This window comes from Tasmannia lanceolata, unplaced genomic scaffold (assembly GCF_043159265.1).
Source record: "Tasmannia lanceolata isolate RefF3 unplaced genomic scaffold, GAP_Taslan_0.1 ptg000015l, whole genome shotgun sequence".
Lineage (NCBI taxonomy): Eukaryota > Viridiplantae > Streptophyta > Magnoliopsida > Canellales > Winteraceae > Tasmannia > Tasmannia lanceolata.
In genome coordinates, this window is record NW_027518692.1 from 14,331,402 (window position 1) to 14,344,664 (window position 13,263).

Below are 13,263 nucleotides of genomic sequence, written 5' to 3' on the forward strand. Positions count from 1 at the left end.
TAGGCTGAATGGATAATAGTGATTAAATGATTTCTTTGCCCCATGTTGTGAGTGCAAGGGCATAAATTGCCTGATTTTACGTCTTACTTCTGAAATATCTTTGGTTTTATCAAGCTGATATCTTGGCACCCTGTGGATTGTTCCCCTCCTCTATCTTCATGAAATCATATATGTCTTGTGGAGCATTGTTGCAAGTTATCCTAGAATGGCGTATTGCTCTCTTATAGACTTTCGTCAGATGCTTTTAGGATTTTCATTAGAATTTTGAGGCTGTCTTGGTGTTTGATATTCGCATCAAGTTTTGAGTCTTCCTCTTGTTAAAATCTTCATTGAAGTATGAGATGGCCTTCAGTAGCTTTTCGGAGGGAGGGCGATGAAGGCGCTAGCCCAAGCCCATCCTTAGGGACTTGCTCAGTCCGAGTAGAGCTCCCCTCCTTTGTATATAGGAGACTTGCCCAGTCTCATCAGAACCCTTGTTTACGTCATTTGTGTCTCGGAGACAAGTCTTGTCTCATATAGAGAGTTTCCCCTTTAGGAGGCTTACCTAGCCTCATGTTAGGGTGGCCTCCTCTTTTAGAGCGAGTCCGCCTTTAGAGTTGTTTTCATTCATCCTCGTTTGAGACTAACTCAGTCTTATTAGAGCCTTCAGTGCTAGGGATCTTAGATCGTTTTCATTTTTTTTCTTGGGGCATCAGTTACTTGTTGTGGATCGTCTCTTTGAGGCGTTAGTTGCTTGTTCGGGGTTTTCCCTTTTGGATTTAGGGCTTTGCCCTAATTTGTGGTTGTTCTTGCGTGTTCCCTTTAAGATTGAAAGCATTTAAAGGTTTAGAGCATTGGAAAAGCTTTAAAATCCAAAAACATTAGAAATTTGAAACTAAAAAACATTTGAAAACTTTAAAAATATCAAAAACATTTGAAAAACATAAAAAACCTTAAAAAAATCTAAAGTGTTGAGTGTTTCTTTTAGAAGCGTAGTTTGAGAGTTCGTTTCGAACTACGTTGGCTTGATCCTCTCTCATGAGGTACGTAGTGCAGCTTGGGATCTTTATCCCAAGTCCAGCCAAACTTTTGTAAATAAACTTTGAAAATCTTTCAAAAATATTTCGTAAACCTGTTTTCGAAAAATCTTCCTCTAGAGTTAGGACTTTGTCCTAGAAGGAGAGTTTTAGAGTTAGGGGTTTGTGTTTGGTTTTAGTCTTTGATTTGTTATGTGCTTGTTTACGTTTGTTTTAGGGTTAAGAGTTTCGTCCTTGGTGTGTTGTTTGATTGTTGTGTGTTTTGTTTGTGTTTGTGTTTGTGTTAGAGCTAGGAGTCTGTTTCGCCTCCGTCCGGTCAGTTGGCGATTCACATCGCCGACTGATGACTAGATCTAGGATGCGCTAGTGACCCCTTTGTTTTCCTTAGGAAGCACAGCCTAGTTACACTTAGGTTGTAGGAATCACCTGCATTAGCTTAGGGCTAACTTGCATTTATTTAGGGCATATAGGGTATCATAAAATCTACAATTCACTGGAATTTAAATAATCGTACAATAAATTTTAATAATTGGTCCGGTCTTTTAGATCGAGTCTAAGATAGAGATCTAGGTGTCTTAGGCATCCTAGCTTAGAATATGCGCGAAGAACTACGTTGCCTTGATTCTCGTGGAGGCGGGGATACGTAGGCTTCTTTGGATGAATATCAGACCATCCGAGGACTCGGGCTAAATCGTTTAGAGTCTTAGGATTTGTTGTGTTGTTATATTGTGTATTTTGTTGTGTTTTCTTACTTTCTTGTGCAGACCCTATACCTGTAGCTGTAGCATGCATGTGTTTGTCCACCAGAACTTAGACACCAGTTAGGTATGTCACTCATAACCTAGTTGTGATTATGCGACACATTTTTTATTTTATTTTGTATGTGCTTATTATTTCATCCCCTGGTCATGCATGATTAGGTAGACGTCTTCTCGGGGATATTTGTTCCCATTTCACATGATTTTCGCCCAAAACTCTTCGAGGTTAATAATAAATGGCATAAGAGACCAAGTGTTCGCACTCGGGCGAATTGGGGGCGCTCTTCGGACCTTCTCCATTCGTCATCAGGCACAGACCTTTTGTATCTCTAGTTATCCATTGCAAACAGAGCATTTGTTTTTTGTTCCATGGCATGTCCATGGATGGCGACTCTGAGTTATTTCTAGATATATCTTGGTTTCGAGCCCTGGCTCCGGATCAGGATGTATCTCTTTCCTTTTATATCGCCACTCATGCTATGCTGTGAGGGTGGCAACAGTTTCGAGAGTTCCTTGGCAGAGCTCTCCTTCACGTTGTGGAGATCTTAGAGGATTGCAGGAGGGATCTCGCGTCCCTCGGCACCGTCCTCGGATCGGGGACCACAACTAATTGCGATTAATCCTGCATAATTGGAGTGCGTAAATTATAGTATGATATTGGCTCCGTGGTCCACTGTCCACGAAAATTCTAAGAAATATGCCAGGCAATAAGATACTATAATTTACGTGCTAAATTATACAAGTGTTGAGAGCACGATTCCCTTCCATGGTTGCGATCTGAGGCCGAAACTTGCGAACCATAGAGCCTTTGGTATTCCTTAGATGTTTAAGAATTGAAAATCCTCAAAAATAAAAAATCATTAAGTTTAACAAATCGAATTAACTCGATCCGCGTCTTAGGAGCCGTTGGATTACGGTCTCCTATCGTAGGAACCCTTAGGGCCCCTTAGGAACACTTACGTCTCGTTGTGTCCTAGGTTTTAGGGAGTCCTAGAGTTAGGAGTCAAGCCTCATCACGGTCGTTTGCTATGGATAGCAACCGTGCCAATAGATCTAGTTACACTAGTCACCCCTTTTTCCCATAGGACAAGCCTAATTACATAGGATGTAGGTTCACCTGCATTAGTCAAATGGATGTCTTGCACTTAGATAAGACCATATAGCATCTTCGATGAAGTCCTAAGATAATAAAATCTTCAACTTGAACTAAATAATTTCTCTTAAACTGTTAAAACAGTAAATCCAGTCTAGATCGGTGTCCTAGATGAGTTAGGCATAAGTAGCTTAGTTCAAGTGCACCGAACTACGATCGACTCTGATTCCAGTGAGGCTGGGATACGGAGGCAACTTGGATACTTGAGTGGCATACCAAGCTCGAGTCGGCTCTACACATAAGTGGTGGGGTTTTGTACATTAATCCTTAAATTAAAAGTAATTAAATCACTTAGGACTTTTCATGAAATTAGAATTTTAGGAGAACTTTCACTTAGATTGAATTCAAACAAATTAAGAAAATCAAGATACACATTTAGGAATTACACTGAAATTAGATCTTAGGATGCATGTCATGTAGTTCGCACATTAATATAGAGTTAAATGAGCCATTTAAAAGAAATTCAAAAGAGTTAACTTTTGGAATTGAAGACCGATTATCGGGCATAAATGGTGCATGTGGTGGTAACTCCCCATACCTTCCATTCTCCTAACCAGGTAACGAGTCTAGATTTCTGGTCAATTATGGGTCCTAGATCCCTCATCTAGGTGGCGACTCTGTCACTCTCTTTTGCGTGGAATTCGGATTGCCTTAGTGATCCCAAGTTCACGAAAAAGATGAATTAAATCACACCTTGCTAGGCTCGGTGGCTTACCCCTGCCCTTATGGGTACTGGGTTGCACGTTTGTTTGCACCCTATGGCTTGGTTGTTGCCTGCTTGGTTGGGTAATTAAAATCAATAATAAAAAACACACGCTATTCGCATGGGTACGAGAGACCAAGAGAGAGCGTGGCGGCTCGCGCCCCACCCCTCTCGCGGGATCGGGTCCCACAGGTGCATGTTGGAATTTATATGTGGTGAATACCATCCTACAATGCTATTCTTTTTGAAATGGTATTTCTAAGTTAAGCAACATGCATAACTGTGATACTTTTCAACAAAAATAGGATAATTGTAAAATGGTTGTTTTATTCATTGATTATTGACCTTGAGCATGTGATTAAAATCAAATGATAACATCAACCTCAAATGAACTGACAATAGTCTCTAGTTATGGATAACATGCACTTCTCATGTAATCAGTGTTGGATCATCTTCTCAATTCTCAATGGTCTGATGAATGCCTTCTTGCTCATATAATGGATATTTGGTATTGAACACTTATTTGGAATGGTATGATTTCACCAATTTTCAATTGCTTGATGACTATTTGCTGACTCATGTCATGAATAACCGGGATCAAAAGTTTCTATTAATTTTTAATGGTTACTAAATACCTTCTAATTCATGTCTGGCTAATTTATACTAAGCATACAAATAAAATTCAAAGGTTCAATTTGTTTCGACAGTGTGATAATATCTTTTTTATCCATATCAGGGAAGTGTGTTGAGATTGTAATTGATATAGAATGGGTTAATCAGCTTTATACTTTGGTAATTTTTTTTATCCATGCCATTGCTTGTATCTGCTAAGTTTACAGCTGAGGGTAGATAATCTCATATGTTCTATAGTGGGATAATTATCCTTTTTTCTTACGAATTGCTGATGCTAGGCTGTTAGCTGAGGCCAAATAATCTCATGGCTTTGTTGGTTTGTTGATATCATTTGGATCATTGTGCAAATTGTGCAATTTGTTGTTTTTAAGCTTACATTCGAGGAGGAATGATCCTAGAGATATTCTCACTTCATATATTCATTATCCCACTATGTTGGAGGTTTCAGTTTTGTTTGTTTCCCCCTTTTTCCCAATTTTGGTGGGTAGGGTCTGGTTTAAAATACTGGGAGCTGAGGTGGTACAAGTGTGAGAGGTTGTGTCAAATTTCAATAACGTAAGAATTTTGGAGTGGTTGCATTTCATGCAATGACTTGATCGATCATATAACATTTGTTTTTTTTTCTCTACTGTTGCTTGTATTGCATTGTTGATTGAATGCATCATTTAAGGGCATGTCTGGCTTAATTCATGAAATTCACTGGGAAGGGTCAAAGTCCACAACATGATATTCGATGGGCTTAGCATTTAAAGATTCGCCCTGCTGAGGATATACTTTTCAGGTTCCCTCTTTGTAGATTATCATATTGGTGGGTTTGATCAAGGGAATGCTTTGATAGATGGTTTCTTGAAACTCTAATATTAGTTAATTGCTAATGATTAATTTTTCACTAGGTTTTCACCTCTCAGCTAGAATTTTGTAAGTTCTGTGCATGATTCATTCACTAGTAAAAATATGAACTTGTTTCTTTGTTGAGCCAAATATATGAAGGCATCTGTAAGGTTTCAACATTTTTTTTTGCAGTATTAGTCACTTTCAATAATAAGTTTATGTATATTTTCTACTATTTACATCATCTCATATACTATTAGCTCGTAGATGATAATGCATAGATAATAATGAAATGCATTGCTATATTAGGCATTGAGAATAGAGAGCTTTCCTAAATTCTAGATGGTTTTCTTAAATATTAGTATCCCATCATTTTGGGGGGACTTACCAAGTCCTAGTAAGTTTTTTCCCTCTCATTTAGAAGACTTTCTTAGTCTTTTAGACACCTTTAGATAGTATTTCTTCCCTTCTCATTGCACGGGCAATGAAAGAGTTATCTAGAGCCCTCATTTAGGAGACCATTGTGGTCTCATTAGTGTGTTACACTAGGAGACACACTCTGCCTCATTAAGGTAGCCTTTCTTCGAAGACATGCCTTATTAATTAGAGCTCACCCTTAGGAGGGTTACCTTGATTTAGATAGAGAGTTTACTCATAGGAGGCATGCCTTGCCTCATTTATGGAGCCCCCATCTGGAGACAAGTCTTGTCTCATTTAGAGAGAGTTCATTTTAGGAGGCTTACTCAGCCTCATGTTAGAGTCCCCCCTTTTTCTGGAGCGAGTCTTTGACTCCTTCATCTTTTTAGAAGCTTTATTAGAGAGTCTTTGACTCATTCGTCCTTTGGTTGGTTTTATTAGAGAGTCTTTGACTCATTTGTCCTTATTAGGGAGTCTTTGACTCAGTTGTCTTCTTTAGCAGTATTATTAGAGAGTCTTTGACTCATTTGTCCTTATTAAGGAGTCTTTGACCCAGTTGTCTTCTTTAGCGGTATTATCAGAGAGTCTTTGACTCATTCATCTTTTCGTGGTTTTATTAGAGAGTCTTTGACTCATTCCTCCTTGCATTGGTAGCGATATTAGAGAGTCACTGACTCATTTACCCTTTCTTTAGTATTGTTAGTTAGGAGTTTCTCCTTAGTGTTCTTATCGCTCTTCTTTGTTAGAGGCTAGCACAGCCTTATTAGAGCTTTGTTTGTTTGGGATCTTAGATCGTTTTGACACTAGCTTACCCGGTTTAGGGGTTTCCCCTGTTGACCCAAGGGTTTGGCCCTAGGGTGTTGATTTGTGTATCCCCTTAGGTCTTTGACCAAAAGGGTGAAAACCTTTAAAAATAATAATAAAAACATTAGAAAAGCTTTAAAATCTAAAAATCATTAAAGCATTTTAAAACTAAAAAACATTAAAAATTTAGAACATCAAAAACATTTGAAAACCTTAAAAAATCTAAAGTGTTGAGTGTTTTAGAAGTAGCAATTAGGAGAGTTCGTTTCGAACTACGTTGGCTTGATCCTCTTCCTCGAGGTACGTAGTGCAGCTTGGGATCTGTATCTCAAGTCCAGCCAAACTTTGTAAATAAAAAACATTTCAAACCTTTTGAAAGCACAAAAGTATTTCATAAACCTATTTAAAAAAAAAAAAAATTCTTCTAGAGTTAGGGTTTTGTCCTAGATAGAGAGTTTTAGAGTTAGGATTTAGTCTTTTATTTGTTATGTGCTTATTTATGTTTGTTTTAGAGTTAGGGGTTTGTCCAAGAGTTATAGGAATGCCTCCGTCCGGTTAGTTGGCGATCCACATCGCCGACTGATGACTAGAATATGATGCGTTAGTCCACCATTTGTTTTTCTTAGGGCATACAGCCTAGTTACACATAGGTTGTAGGAACCACCTGCATTAGCTTAGGGCTAACCTACATTTAGTTAGGGCATATAGGATGTCCTAAAACCTACAATTCACTGAAATCTAAATGATCGCTTAAGAAGCTTTAAGAACTAGTCCGGTCTTTTAGGTCGAGTATAGGATAGAGGTCTAGGTGTCTTAGGCATCTTAGCTTGGAATAGGCGCGAAGAACTACGTTGCTCTGATTCTCGTGGAGGCGGGGATACATAGGCTTCTTTGGATGAACATCAGACCATCCAAGGACTCGGGCTCAATCGTTTAGAGTCTTAGGATTTGTTATGTTATGTGTTTTGCTATTTTTTCTTACTTTCATGCGCAGACCTTATACCTTTAGCTGTAGCATGCATGCGTTTGCACATCAGAACTTAGACACTCATTAGGCATGTCACTCATAAACTAGCTGTGCTTAGGCGACACATCTTTTATTTTATTTTATGTGTGCTTATTATTTCATCTCCGAGTCATGCATGATTAGGTAGACGTCCACTCGGGGTTATTTGTTCCCATTTCACATGATTTTGCTCAAAATTCTTTGGAGTTAATGAAAATGGCATAAGAGACCAAGTGCTTGCACTTGGACGAATTGGGGGTGCTCTTCGGACCTTCTCCATTCATAACTAGGCACGAGCCCATATGTATTTCTAGTTATCCATTGCACAGAGGATTTGATTTTGGGGTTCCATGGCCTATCCATGGATGACGACTCTGAGTTATTTTAGGTACGTCATGGTTTGGGGATGTAAGCCCAATGGTTTCCACCTTGGCATTCCCATCTTATTTTGATGATTCCAATACACAAGTGATGTAAGATCACTAATGTGTTTGATTGTGTAAGTTGTAGATCTTAATTGTGCTATGACAACATTGCTTGGATTGAGTCCAAGAAGATCTCATTGGACCACATCATGAAGGCCAAAGACATCGAAGTTCAAGACTAATGAAGACTTGAAGAATCGCATTGAAGATCGAAGTCAATTTAGATTGTAAAAGATCCAATCTTAATTTAGATTTTAGAGGCATAAATTAAGTAATCTCACACACCCCTAAAATGTATAAGTGATTGTCCTTGTGGTGTTCCAACACTTTGGAACCCTCATAACAATCCCAAGTTGGTGAAATATTGGAAGCCGAGAAACAAGAGTTGAAAATCTGCTGCTGATAGGCTCCTCGGAACTCCGAGAGATTCCTCGGAGCTCCGAGAAATGGTCTAGTAGAAATTTTCTAACTTCTGTTTGTATTCCCGGAACTCCGAGAACACTATAACGGTTTGATTATAGCCGTTGGGAATTTTTGCTGGAATTACCACTATGCCCTTGAACGGTCATATTTTGGTTTTCCTATATATATGGGCATTCTAAACTTCAAGATTATCAATCCTAACACTCTTAAACTCTACTTGAACATCTAAAGAGTGATTAAAGCTTGTTTATGCCTCTCATCCTCTAAGATTAGGATTTGGATCATTAGGCTCAAAGTTGTACATCTTATTCAAAGTTGTAAACCCTTGTGAGGGATTTTTAGTTCTTTCTTTCTTATTCAAGAACTTTGTATCGGGCGAGTGTTCGGAGAAGCGTAGCCCACTCTCCGTGGTGAAGATCGCCACCAAGGTTAAAGGCGGTTGGAATTTTGTAATCGGCATTGATCTTCGCCAAAGTTAAGAAGATCACATAGTGAAGCCATCAACGGATTTTTGTTGGTGGAGTGGAGTAGGCCTCGCGTTTTGAGGACCAAACCACTTTAAATCTCGGGTGCACTCTCTCTTGAACTCTAGCTCTTTATTTGCATTGCACCTCTAGATTTAACTTGTGTGCTTGAATTTCATTGTTGATCTCTTAATTTCCAAATTAGGTTTGAGTTTTTCAAAAGGTTAAAACTTGCTAGCAACCTAATAATTTTCACTCCTCATTGTTGCCTTTTTGGGACCACCCTTGGAATCTCACTTGGTATCAGAGCAAAGGCTCTTAAAAGATTTTCTTTTCTAAAAATCTTTGGTAAATTTTTTTTTTAAAATTTCAACAAGGGAAAGATCATAAGATCTTTGGCAACTTTCTATTTGTAAAATGGCAAATATAAATGGAACCGGACTTCCGGAAGGCCATTCCACAACTAGACCTCCTTTCTTTAATGGGTCCAACTATGGACATTGGAAGACAAGGATGCGCATCTATCTTCTTTCGATAGATGTGGAACTTTGGCACATTGTTGAAAATGGATACATTTTGCCTTCCAAGCCATTTGAAGAATGGAATGTTGAAGAGAAAAGGCATGAAAATTTAAATTACAAAGCTATAAACTCTTTGTTTTGTGCCTTATCTACGGAGGAGTTTAATAGAGTAGCTCTTTTTGATTCCGCCAAACTTATTTGGGATACACTTGCCGTTACCCATGAGGGAACATCACAAGTTAAGGATTCCAAAATAAACTTGTTAAAGAGCAAATATGAAATGTTTAGAATGGATCAAAATGAAAGTATTTCCGAAATGTATACCCGATTTTCTAAAATTTCTAATGAATTAGCTAATCTTAGTAAATTTTATCCTACTGATGAGCTTGTGAGTAAGTTGCTTAGGTCTCTTCCTCCATCTTGGGATCCAAAGATAACCGCCATACAAGAATCAAAGAATCTCAATACGCTAACCATGGAGGAGCTCGTAGGATCTCTCATCACCCATGAGATGCTCCTCACTAGCCGACAAGAGGAGAAGAAGCCAAAAGAGAAAGAAAGAGAAAGTCGATCTCTAGCTCTAAAGGTCTCCAAGGCAAAAGCAGACTCATCATCCTCAAGCGAGGCGTATAGTGATGAAGAAGAAGCATTGAGTGAATTTAAAAGCTTATGGAGAAAGAAGCATAAAAAGGATAAAAAGAAGAAGAAAGAAGAAAGTGAAGTTGAGGGAGGTATAAGATGTTACAATTACAAGAAGACGGGATACAAAAGACCGGAGTGTCCACTTCTCAAGTCATCTTCCTCAAAGTACAAGGGAAAGAAGGATTGGAAGAAGCACAAGGCTCTTGCCACCGGTTGGGATGTTTTGAGCACCTCGGGAAAGAGCTCAAGTGAAGGGGAAGAAAATAAAAATGATCTTTGCCTCATGGCATTCTCCCATGAAGTTGAGGTAAATTCTAACTTCTCTTATAATTCATCAAGTAGTGATAGTGAAAAAATATCTTATGATGAATTGTGCTCTACTTTGCATTCTCAAATTTCAAAAAACAAAGTTCTTAAAAAATCTATTTCCAAATTAGCAAATGAACTTGATGTTTTAAAAAATGAGTCATCTCAAGCACAACTTGAAAATTTTAAACTTGAGATTAAAACCCTTAAGGGTTGTTTGGATGAGAAAACTAGCCAATTAGCACAATTTCAAAATGCGGCAAGCTCTTCCAAATCTTATGAAGATGACTTTGATGATTCTTTAAATCAAATAACACATCTTCATAATGAAAATGAAAGGTTAAGATTATGTCTCCATGGATTCCTAAACGGTGACAAAATAATTGACATAATCTTAAAGAAGGCTAGTCATAGACCTAATCATGCATTTTATGATAGGACTAAGTTATCCAACCCTCATGTTAGATGCCATTATTGTGGAATAAATGGTCATTACCAATTCTAATGTGCATCTAAGATTAGGGATTGTGGTTGAACCAAGAAATCTTGGGTTCCCGAAGCCCCCATATGATCCTCTTCATATGTGCTTAGATTAGGGGCTTATGCTTAAAATTGAATATTTTTTATGGTTCATTTAATATCCCCTCTTATATTGAAGTTGTTTTCCAAAAAGGGGGAGTTCTAGGTTTGTCTTTTTCCTTGAAAAAGGGGGAGCTTTAAATTGAATATTTCATCCCTTTGTTTCTCTTTTACCCCAATCTTTTTGATTAATGCCATAGGGGGAGAGAATTCTAGTGTAAGGAAAATATTTATGCTTTTATTGGAAAATCCCTTGTGCTTGTCATCATAAAAAAGGGGGAGATTGTAAGCCCAATGGTTTCCACCTTGGCATTCCCATCTTATTTTGATGATTCCAATACACAAGTGATTTAAGATCACTAATGTGTTTGATTGTGTAAGTTGTAGATCTTAATTGTGCTAAGACAACATTGGTTGGATTGAGTCCAAGAAGATCTCATTGGACCACATCATGAAGGCCAAAGACATCGAAGTCCAAGACTAATGAAGACTTGAAGAATCGCAATGAAGATCGAAGTCAATTTAGATTGTAAAAGATCCAATCTTAATTTAGATTTTAGAGGCATAAATTAAGTAATCTCACACACCCCTAAAATATATAAGTGATTGTCCTTGTGGTGTTCCAACAATCCCAAGTTGGTGAAATATTGGAAGCCCAGAAACAAGAGTTGAAAATCTGCTGCTGATAGGCTTCTCGGAACTCCGAGAGAATTCTCGGAGCTCCGAGAGAATCTCTCGGAGCTCCGAGAAATGGTCCAGTAGAAATTTTCTAACTTCTGTTTGTATTCCCGGAACTCCGAGATTTTTTCTCGGAACTCTGAGAAATATTTTCGGAACTCCGAGAACACTATAACGGTCTGATTTATAGCCGTTGGGAATTTTCGCTGGAATTACCACTATGCCCTTGAACGGTCATATTTTGGTTTTCCTATATATATGGGCATTCTAAACTTCAAGATTATTAATCTTAACACTCTTAAACTCTACTTGAACATCCAAAGAGTGATTAAAGCTTGTTTATGCCTCTCATCCTCTAAGATTAGGATTTGGATCATTAGGCTCAAAGTTGTACATCTTATTCAAAGTTGTAAACCCTTGTGAGGGATTTTTAGTTCTTTCTTTCTTATTTAAGAACTTTGTATCGGGCGAGTGTTCGGAGAAGCGTAGCCCACTCTCCGTGGTGAAGATCGCCACCAAGGTTAAAGGCGGTTGGAATTTTGTAATCGGCATTGATCTTCGCCGAAGTTAAGAAGATCACATAGTGAAGCCATCAACGGGTTTTTGTTGATGGAGTGGAGTAGGCCTCGCGTTTTGAGGACCGAACCACTTTAAATCTCGGGTGCACTCTCTCTTGAACTCTAGCTCTTTATTTGCATTGCACCTCTAGATTTAACTTGTGTGCTTGAATTTCATTGTTGATCTCTTAATTTCCAAATTAGGTTTGAGTTTTTCAAAAGGTTAAAACTTGTTAGCAACCTAATAATTTTCACTCCTCATTGTTGCCATTTCGGGACCACCCTTGGAATCTCAGGGAATTTATCCTTGGATCAAGAGGTATCTAGTTTGTATCGCTACTCGTGCTGTGCTATGAGGGTGGCACCGTTTCGAGAGTTCCTTGGCAGAGCTCTCCTTTCATGTGGAGATCTTTGAGGATGTAGGGACTCGTTTCCTCACCATCCTCGGATCGGGGTCCACAGGCTGGCGACTCTGCTGAGGAGTTCTTGAAACATTGCCTAACTCTATAAAAATGCCATTTTTACTAACTTTGGAGAAATTTTAGCTAAAATCATTTTAAATGGGAATTCTATCGTTAGAATCCAGGGGCACCAGATAAGTGCATAGTTAAAACAAGGGATTCACACACTGCACATCATATGTTATCATATTGTTTATTCTTTACTTTTTTCATTATTTTTCATTATTCTTAGCTCTACGAAAATAGATACAGTGCGTGCCAGACTGGGAGGTCATTATCCTGACGGAACTGCTGGATCTATTTTCAAGCTATGCGCCGGTGCTGCAGTTGTAGACATTGGGCGTACTTTTGTCTACAGCAGCCGATGAGCAATGAAGCATACTATGTATAACATGGGGAGTACTTGTGTTATACATATTAAGTATGGTTCATACGCATAGTACCCGATAGATTGAGTCCGGAGCCCTACTTTGTTTTATATATTATGTATATACTTACTGACTTAGTGAAATCCAACTAGGAAGTACCCGTATTTATATAAGTATATTGCATCCATATAGGATTGAACATGTGTTACTTACACATGTGGAGCCTAGAGTTAGGAGCTTTGTCCCACTTGTAGACTAGGGTAGCTCATTTTATATAGCTACAACACGGTCTTAGCACACTCATCAGTTTGTCTTGAGTCGAGACTTCCTTGACTCCGTTAAATTAGAATTAGGGCTGGTGCCCCTGGTTAGGTGTATGTATATGTATATATACCTACATATACTAATTTTATATATTAAGGTCCTCCTCTTAGTTAGAGTTCCTTATTCAATTCAATCAGTTATATCCAATCATTATTCAGATCTAGGTCTAGTCAGTGGCTTTTACTTGCCATTAT